Source organism: Ceratotherium simum, chromosome 18, assembly GCF_057802395.1.
Source record: "Ceratotherium simum simum isolate JZ-2026a chromosome 18, ASM5780239v1, whole genome shotgun sequence".
Taxonomy (NCBI): Eukaryota; Metazoa; Chordata; class Mammalia; order Perissodactyla; family Rhinocerotidae; genus Ceratotherium; species Ceratotherium simum.
Window position 1 is genome coordinate 33,720,983 of NC_141917.1, and position 10,011 is coordinate 33,730,993.

Here is a 10,011-nt window from a genome sequence, read left to right on the forward strand (position 1 = left end):
TTAGCTATGGTGAATAATGCTGCAATGAACATAGGGGTGCATAAGCCTCTTTGGATTATTGATTTCAGGTTTGTTGGATAGATTCCCAGTAGTGGGATGGCTGGATCATAGGGCATCTCTATTTTTAATTCTTTGAGGAATCTCCATACTGTTTTCCATAGAGGCTGCACCAATTTGCATTCCCACCAGCTGTGTATGAGGGTTCCTGTTTCTCCACATCCTCTCCAACATTTGTTGTTTTTTGTCTTGGTGATTATAGCCATTCTAACAGGCATGAGGTGGTATCTTAGTGTTGTTTTGATTTGCATTTCCCTGATGATTAGTGATGTTGAGCATCTTTTCATGTGTCTATTGGCCATCTGTATATCTTCCTTGGAGAAGTGTCTGTTCATTTCCTCTGCCCATTTTTTGATCGGGTTGTTTGTTTTTTTGTTGTTCAATTGTGTGAGTTCTTTATATATTATGGAGATCAACCCCTTGTCAGATGTATGTTTTGCAAATATTCTCTCCCAGCTGGTTGGTTGTCTGTTCATCTTGATTCTGGTTTCATTTGAAAGACAGATATTTTTTACTGTACTTTTTATAGAGGTTCTCAGCAGGCTGGTGGTTAAGAATATTTTCAGCTTCCCAAGTTAGCATCACTATTTTCCAGAGCGTGTCCAAGAGTGCCTTATAACAGGAATCACCTGGTGTACTTATTTAAAATGTCCATTCCCAGGCCCACCTCAGACCTGGTAAATTAGAATGAGGGGCAGAAATCTGTATTTTTATTCTAAAATACAGCCTAATGATTCTTAGGCTCACTAAAGTCTGAGAAGCACTGGCTAAGATCCTTGCCCAATCACCCATTATGGGAGGATTGAAAATTTAGCAGTTTCTTGAAGGACGTTCGTTGTGGTTGTAGAAGAATAGCAGCTGCTCCTCTCCAGCACCATGACTCATTCACCTGTTGGAAGATAGGCCAAGAACTGGTGGACCAGAGAGACGCTGAGGTGATGAAAGGCAGCCTGAAACTCTTAATGTCTTACTGGGAAATAAAAATGTTGCAAATTATGTGCTTTTAGAATCTTAAAGAACAATGTGCAATAGAATCAATAATAAGAAAGCTAGCCATTTAGGTAACTGTTATAATCAATTTCTTATTCTTTTTGTGAATGATGGCGAATGATTTTTCTGAATGTCTGTATATAAAGATTTCCTTGATTTCGTGGATATTAGGGCGGTTAGGAGATGACTGATTTATATTGACTTTGTAATTTATTCATCAGGCCAATCAAAACACACCTTTTTGCTAAATATTCTTTCAGACAAAGCAAATTTACTCATTGATCTCTCTTTTCATACAACAATATTGCAGATAGATTAAAAAAAGGTCAAACTTCAAAATAGCAAATTTACTGTCATTTTATTCCATTTTTCTGGGCCTACTTGTTGCGTTTTCCCATTATTTCCTACTCTTCTCTTTACACTAGGCTAACACAATGTGAGTTTGATTTCTCTGAAGCCCTAGGAGCATGCTAAACACAAATTCTCAAAGCTAATAGGATGCCATGTGCTAATGAAGTATTGTTTCTAGATATTTGATTGCAAAGGAGCTTAAATTCAGCTTGCTAAAGAACTAAGGAGTCTCCCTGGGTATACAGTAACCATCTTCTTTCAGTGTAACTTGTCAAATGATACTACCCAATCCCAGGAGAACTATGTTCCCAAATGAGGTGTTATCAGACAAAAATACCAATCAGGCAGGAAAGGCAAAATATAAACCTATGGGAGAATAGATATATGTAAAAATAATACAAAAATTTATAGAAATTTAAATTTTGTGTTCTTAATGGTTGTAAGTACAATTTGTTTAAACTTTGACATAAATCCTTTTATTCTTTAAATGAAGTGTTAGGTTTTACAAAATATATTAAAAATAAAATTAAGCTCTGCTTGTTTTTTAAGTCAGTTTTAAGACATAAGCCTAATCCCTTATACTATAGTATATAGAAAGGCAAGAAGTATTAGACGGTAATTTCGTGTAGAAGTAAATATGCCTCTGTTGTTAGTAGTCTCTCATTTCCCTCTTTTTCTTTTCCCTTTTTCCTTCCTTCATCCTTCCTCCCTCTCCTCTCTCCTGTCTTCTTCTCTATTCTCCTCTCGTCTTCTCTAGTCTCTCTTCTCTTTCATGTTTCTCTTACTCTTTCTTTGCTTTCTCTACTTGTAGTAAACAATAACAACAAAAAGATAATTTCCAGTATAATTCAGTTTAGTTCAATTCATCCCGCATTTACTGACTACTTATTAGGCAAGAAGACCAGTGATAGAGGTGCTTGGATGTGTCATGATGAAAGAGGCTGCACGCTAACCTCAAGGAATTCACCATCTATGGGGAAAGCCAGTCCATTGACACAACTAACTGAAAAATGAGCCAGAGTAGTGATTGTTATGATAGAGGAGTAAATGAAGAGCATGAAGGACTTGTGAATTCTGTCCACAGAGCACAGAGGTAGCATTTGAGGTGGTCCTTGAGAGTAGAGATGAATCCTCTAAATAACAGCCAGAGGAACTCATCTTCTTCCTTCTTGAAGTAGAAGACAGCAGATCTTCTTATTAACTTCTTTCTTTCTTTCTTCCTTCCTTCCTTCCTTCCTTCCTTCCTTCCTTCCTTCCTTCCTTCCTTTTTGCTGAGGAAGATTGGCCCTGAGCTAACTTCTATCACCAATCTTCCTCTTTCTGCTTGAGGAAGATTTGTCCTGAGCTAACATCTGTTGCCAACCTTCCTCTATTTTGTATGTGGGTCACCACCGCAGCATGGCTGCTGATGAGTGATGTAGGTCCGCACCCAGGGAACCGAACCCAGGCTACTGAAGTAGAGCATGCAGACCTTAACTATTAGGCCACTGGGAAAGCCCCCTAACTTATTTCTCTATCAGCATAAATAATGAGCACAAATAATATTATTTTCTTGATTTTTTTTCTATTTATTTACCAGGATTTAGATTGTTATTGTTTCAATGCAAATATACAGTGTTCAGCTAGGTTATCATGATAAAATATATATTCAAAATACTTCTTTTTTTCCCAAAGCAGGATTCATGCATGAAATGAAAGGGAAAAGAAGAAAGAGCATGAGAACTTGGAGTTCAGAAACTTGAATTGTATCTAAGTTCTGCTTCATATTAGTTGTATGACTCTGGGAAAATCAATCTCTGGACTGAGTTTGAGTTCTCAATTGCAAAAACGAGAGGATTGGGTTAGTGACCCTAAAGATCATTTCCTGCACCTGGGAACTTTGTTTTCACTCTCTGGGTAATATCAAAACCATTTTTAATGTTGTTTTTAATTCCTAAACAACAAATTTATAAATGAACTTTTTGTTTTCGGACCTTTAAAAATAAGGAATTTCTTACATTCTTCCCCATATAGACCTAGTGTGGAGACTTCCTTCTTCCTTGCATTGATAGCAGCAGCCAGTGACGTAGGGAGAGGAGGTTGAGGAAGTGTCTGTGGACTAAATGCAAGGCAGTCGTCACTGTGGACAGCAAAGTAAGACGCATGAATATACCTCAAACCTAATATAATGACTGAGACTCAATGAATGTTTCTTGATTAGTAATCCTCAAGAGATATTAGCCATGAATTGCTAATCTGAAATGTGTAAAAAGCAGTTACTATTCAGTATGTTATTAAGCATGCTGCATTTTAACATTGAGACTATGGTTTTAAAGTCATCCCTTTAGGAGTTCAGAAGGAGTTTAAGAATTTAATCTAGAGAAGGGAACTTGCAGATGGATTTATAAAATGGTTTCTCTCTCAAGTGATAGATGATTCAAGCCTCTGCAGATGAGTAAGAAATTTTCTAGCAAATTGTTTCCCAAAGGCCATATTTGGCATTTCTAGCTTTATTACTAACAGGGGCCAGGAGAACACAGCCTGAGTTTATAATTTGGAGTAGGGAGAGAAGCAATGGGGGCCTTTACCTCTGAACACCTTGCTTAGTGGCCTGGCATTGCAGGAATTGACTTGCTGCTCTCTGGAGCTCATTTGACCTCACCCAGAGCTTTTAGAAGGACTAGGTTTTAACTGTCAGTTACCTCTTGGATGCTCAGGTCATATTAGTGAGAAATGAAACATCATCTTTTTGACGAGGAATTCACCTTTAATGGTGGCCGGATAATTCAAAGTAGGATATTTTCATTATCTCAGCTTTCCATGATGAATTACTTGGGTCCCCTAACTGCCTAAGTAAATAAATCTTAGAAGAAACAGTCATCAGTGTTATAATTTTAAGGATTAAAAGAGAATTCCATCACCTATGGGTGATTATCTTACATTTAGAAAGAAAAATATTTTACATTTTTTTAAAAGAAACAAACTGTCTCTGTTGTCTTTTTTTTTTTTTTTTTTTAATTTTTTGTTTATTGCAGTAACATTGGTTTATAACATTGTAAAAATTTCAGGTGTACATCATTGTACTTCTATTTCTGCATGGACTACATCATGTTCACCACCAAAATACTGATTACAACCCATCACCACACACATGTACCGAATTATCCCTTTCACCCTCCTCCCTCCTCCCTTCCCCTCTGGTAACCACCAATCCAATCTCTGTCCCCATGTGTTTGTTTATTGTTGTTATTATCTACTACTTAATGAAGGAAATCATACGGTATTTGACCTTCTCCCTCTGACTTATTTCACTTTGCATTATACCCTCAATGTCCATCCATGTTGTCACAAATGGCTGGATTTCATCGTTTCTTATGGCTGAGTAGTATTCCATTGTGTATATATACCACAGCTTCTTTATCCATTCGTCCCTTGATGGGCACTTAGGTTGCTTCCAAGTCTTGGCTATCGTGAATAAGGCTGCAATGAACACAGGGGTGCATGTACCTTTGCAAATTGGTGTTTTCAAGTTCTTTGGATAAATACCCAACAGTGGAATAGCTGGATCATATGGTAGTTCTATCCTTGATTTTTTGAGCAATCTCCATACTGTTTTCCATAGTGGCTGCACCAGTTTGCACTCCCACCAGCAGTGTATGAGAGTTCCCTTCTCTCCACAACCTCTCCAACACATGTTGTTTCCTGTCTTGTTAATTATAGCCATTCTGACGGGCGTGAGGTGATATCTCATTGTAGTTTTGATTTGCATTTCCCTGATAGTTAGTGATTTTGAACATCTTTTCATGTGTCTGTTGGCCATCTGTATATCTTCTTTGGAGAAATGTCTGTTCAGGTCTTTTGCCCATTTTTTAATTGGGTTGGTAGTTTTTGTTGTTGAGATGCATGAGTTCTTTATATATTTTGGAGATTAAGCCCTTATCAGATGTATGGTTTGCAAATATCTTCTCCCAATTGTTAGGTTGTCTTTTCGTTTTGTTGATGGTTTCCTTTGCTGTGCAGAAGCTTTTTAGTTTGATGTAGTCCCATTTGTTTATTTTTTCTATTGTTTCTCTTGCCCGGTCAGATGTGGTGTTTGAAAAGATGTTGCTAAGACCGATGTCGAAGAGCGTACAGCCTATGTTTTCTTCTAGAACTTTCACAGTTTCAGGTCTTACATTCAAGTCTTTAATCCATTTGGAGTTAATTTTTGTGTATGGTGTAAGGTAAGGGTCTACTTTCATTTTTTTGCATGTGGCTATCCAGTTTTCCCAACACCATTTGTTGAAGAGACTTTCTTTTCCCCATTGTATGTTCTTGGCTCCTTTGTCAAAGATTAGCTGTCCATAGATGTGTGGGTTTATCTCTGGGCTTTCGATTCTATTCCATTGATCTGTGTGTCTGTTTTTGTGCCAGTACCATGCTGTTTTGGTTACTATAGCTTTGTAGTATATTTTGAAATCAGGGAGTGTGATACCTGCAGCCTTGTTCTTTTTCTCAGGATTCCTTTAGCTATTCGGGGTCTTTTGTTGTTCCATATAAATTTTAGGATTCTTTGTTCTATTTCTGTGAAAAATGTTGTTGGAACTTTGATAGGTATTGCATTGAATCTATAGATGGCTTTAGGAAGTATGGACATCTTAACTAAGTTAATTCTTCCAATCCAAGAGCACGGAATATCTTTCCATTTCTTTGTGTCTTCTTCAATTTCTTTCAGAAATGTTTTATAGTTTTCGGTGTACAGATCTTTCACCTCTTTGGTTAAGTTTATTCCTAGGTATTTTATTCTTTTTTTTTTGCAATTGTAAATGGGATGGTATTCTTAATTTCTGTTTCTGCTACTTCGTTGTTAGTGTACAGAAATGCAACTGATTTTTGTATGTTGATTTTGTATCCTGCAACTTTACCATATTCGTTTATTACTTCTAAAAGTTTTCTGGTGGATTCTTTAGGGTTTTCTATATATAAAATCATGTCATCTGCAAATAGTGACAGTTTCACTTCTTCCTTTCCAATTTGGATCCCTTTTATTTCTTTCTCTTGCCTGATTGCTCTGGCTAGGACTTCCAATACTATGTTAAATAGGAGTGGTGACAGTGGGCATCCTTGTCTGGTTCCTGTTCTTAGAGGGATAGCTTTCAGTTTTTCACCATTGAGGATGATATTAGCTGTGGGTTTCTCATATATGGTCTTTATTATGTCGAGGTACTTTCCTTCTATACCCATTTTATTCAGAGTTTTTATCATAAATGGATGCTGGATCTTGTCAAATGCTTTCTCTGCATCTATTGAGATGATCATGTGATTTTTGTTCTTCATTTTATTAATGTGGTGTATTACGTTGATTGATTTGCGAATGTTAAACCATCCTTGCATACCTGGAATAAATCCCACTTGATCATGGTGTATAATCTTTTTAACGTATTGTTGTATGCGATTTGCTAGTATTTTGTTGAGGATTTTCGCATCGATGTTCATCAGTGATATTGGCCTGTAATTTTCTTTTTTTGTGTTAACCTTGTCTGGTTTTGGTATCAGGGTAATGTCAGCTTCGTAGAATGAGTTAGGGAGCTTCCCCCCCTCCTCAATTTTTTGGAAGAGTTTGAGAAGGATAGGTATTAAGTCTTCTTTGAATGTTTGGTAGAATTCACCAGGGAAGCCGTCTGGTCCTGGACTTTTATTTTTGGGGAGGTTTTTGATTACTGTTTCGATCTCCTTACTGGTGATTGGTCTATTCAAATTCTCTACTTCTTCTTGATCCAGTTTTGGAAGGTTGTATGATTCTAAGAATTTATCCATTTCTTCCAGATTGTCGAATTGGTTGGCATATAGCTTTTCATAGTATTCTCTTATAATCTTTTGTATTTCTGAGGTGTCTGTTGTAACCTCTCCTCTTTCATTTCTGATTTTACTTATTTGTGCCTTCTCTCTTTTTTTCTTGGTGAGTCTAGCTAAAGGTTTGTCTATTTTGTTGATCTTTTCAAAGAACCAGCTCTTGGTTTTATTAATTTTTTCTATTGTTTTTTTGGTCTCTATTTCATTTATTTCTGCTCTGATTTTTATTATTTCCCTTCTTCTACTGATTTTGGGCTTTGTTTGTTCTTCTTTTTCCAGTTCCTTTAGGTGCATTGTTAGATTGTTTATTTGAGATTTTTCTTGTTTGTTGAGATAGGCCTGTATTGCTATAAACTTCCCTCTTAGAACCGCTTTTGCTGTATCCCATAAATTCTGGCATGTCGTATTTTCATTTTCATTTGTCTCCAGGTATTTTTTGATTTCTTCTTTGATTTCTTCGTTAACCCAATCGTTGTTCAGTAGCATTTTGTTTAATCTCCATGTATTTGTGGCTTTTCTGATTTTCTTCCTATAGTTGATTTCTAGTTTCATACCGTTGTGGTCAGAAAAAGATGCTTGGTATTATTTCAATCTTCTTAAATTTTTGGAGACTTGTTTTGTGGCCTAATATGTGATCAATCCTGGAGAATGTTCCATGTGCATTTGAAAAGAACGTGTATTCTTCGGTTTTGGATGGAATGCTCTGTATATATCTACTAGGTCCATCTGTTGTAGTGTGTCGTTTAAGGCCAATGTTTCCTTATTGATCTTCTGTTTGGATGATCTATCCATTGGTGTAAGTGGAGTGTTAAAGTCCCCTACTATTATTGTGTTACTGTCTATTTCTGTTTTTATGTCTGTTAATAATTGCTTTATATATTTAGGTGCACCTACATTGGGTGCGTAGATATTTACAAGTGTTATATCCTCTTGTTGGATTGTTCCCTTGATCATTATGTAATGCCCTTCTTTGTCTCGTTTTACAGTTTTTGTTTTAAAGTCTATTTTGTCTGATATGAGTACTGCTACCCCAGCTTTCTTTTCATTGCCATTTGCGTGGAGTATCTTTTTCCATCCCTTCACTTTCAGTTTGTGAGTGTCTTTAGGTCTGAAGTGTGTCTCTTGTATGCAGCATATATATGGGTCTTGTTTTTTTATCCAGTCAGCCACCCTATGCCTTTTAATTGGAGCATTTAGTCCATTGACGTTTAAAGTAGCTATTGATAAGTATGTACTTACTGCCATGTTTTAACTTTTTTTTTTTTTTTCCCTCAGTGTTTTAGTAGTCCTTCTCTGTTCCTTACTTCTTCTATACAGAATTGATGGTCACTTTAGTTTGACCTCTGTCTGAAAGCTGTACTCTTTAACTCCTCCTCCCTCCTTTTATGTTTTTGATATCATATCCAACCTCTTTTTTGTGCATTTGTATCCATTACGTTCTAATCGTGGAAATAGATAATTTTTCCTATTTGTGGTCTTCTCTTTTCCCCTTAAATCAGTCCCTTTAACATTTCTTGTAACACTGGTTTCTTGGTGACAAACTCCTTTAATTTTTGCTTATCTGGGAAAATTTTGATCTCTCCTTCCATTTTGAACGATAACCTTGCTGGGTAGAGTATTCTTGGCTGTAAATTTTTTCCTTTTAGCACTTTAAATATATCGTGCCATTCTCTTCTAGCCTGTAAGGTTTCTGCTGAGAAGTCAGCTGATAGCCTTATGGGGTTTCCTTTGTATGTAACTTGACATTCTCTTGCGGCTTTTAGGATTCTCTCTTTATCTTTAATTCTGGACATTTTGATTATGATGTGTCTTGGTGTGGGCCTCTTTGGGTTTATCTTGTTTGGGGCTCTCTGTGCCTCCTGTACCTGGATGTCTGTTTCCTTCCTTAGGTTAGGGAAGTTTTCATCTATTATTTCTTGAAATAGATTCTCTGCCCCCTTGTCTCGCTCTTCTCCTTCTGGGACACCTATAACACGGATGTTAGTGCGCTTGATGTTGTCGCAGAGGTCCCTTAGACTGTCCTCACTCTTTTGAATTCTTTTCTCTTTTACCTGTTCACCTTGGGTAATTTCTTCTAGTCTTTCTTCCAGCTCACAGATCCGTTCTTCTGTATCCTCTACTCTGCTTTTGAGTCCCTCTAATGAATTTTTCATTTCCAGTATTGTATTCTTCATTTCTGATTGGTTCTTTTTTATATCTTCCATTTCTTTGTTGACATTCTCACTGAGTTCATCTATTCTTCTCCCCAGATCAGTGAGCATCCTTAACACTCTTAGTTTGAACTCTCTGTCAGGTAGGTTGCTCATTTCTGTTTCACTTAGTTCCTTTTCTGGGGTTTTGTCCTGTTCCCTTACTTGGAATGTATTCTTTTGCCTCCTCATTTTGCCTCTTTCCCTGTGCTTGTGTCTATGTATTAGGTAGGTCAGCTACGTCTACTGCTCTTGGATAGGTGACCTTATGTAAGTGATGCCTTAGGAGGCTTCCAGTGTGCTTCCCTCACTTCTCAATGTTCCAGGGGTGGCCCCTATGTGGGCTACATGTGTCCTTCTATTGTGGCCTGTTAGCTCTCCCTATAGGTGCCCAGGGAGGCTGAGTTATGCTCCTGGCCAGATGTTGTAATGCTCAGCTGCTTGTAGTTGTTGTGGGCCCTTCAGTCTCTTTATCAGGTGTGGGGAGCCCCAGCACAGTTGGCTGCAAGTTCTAATACCACATTTGTGTTGCAGTATTTCTTTTAAGTGAGTAGGCCCCCAGTGTGGCAGGTTGTTAGGCTCAGGGCCTTACAATTGCCGTAAACCTCTAGCC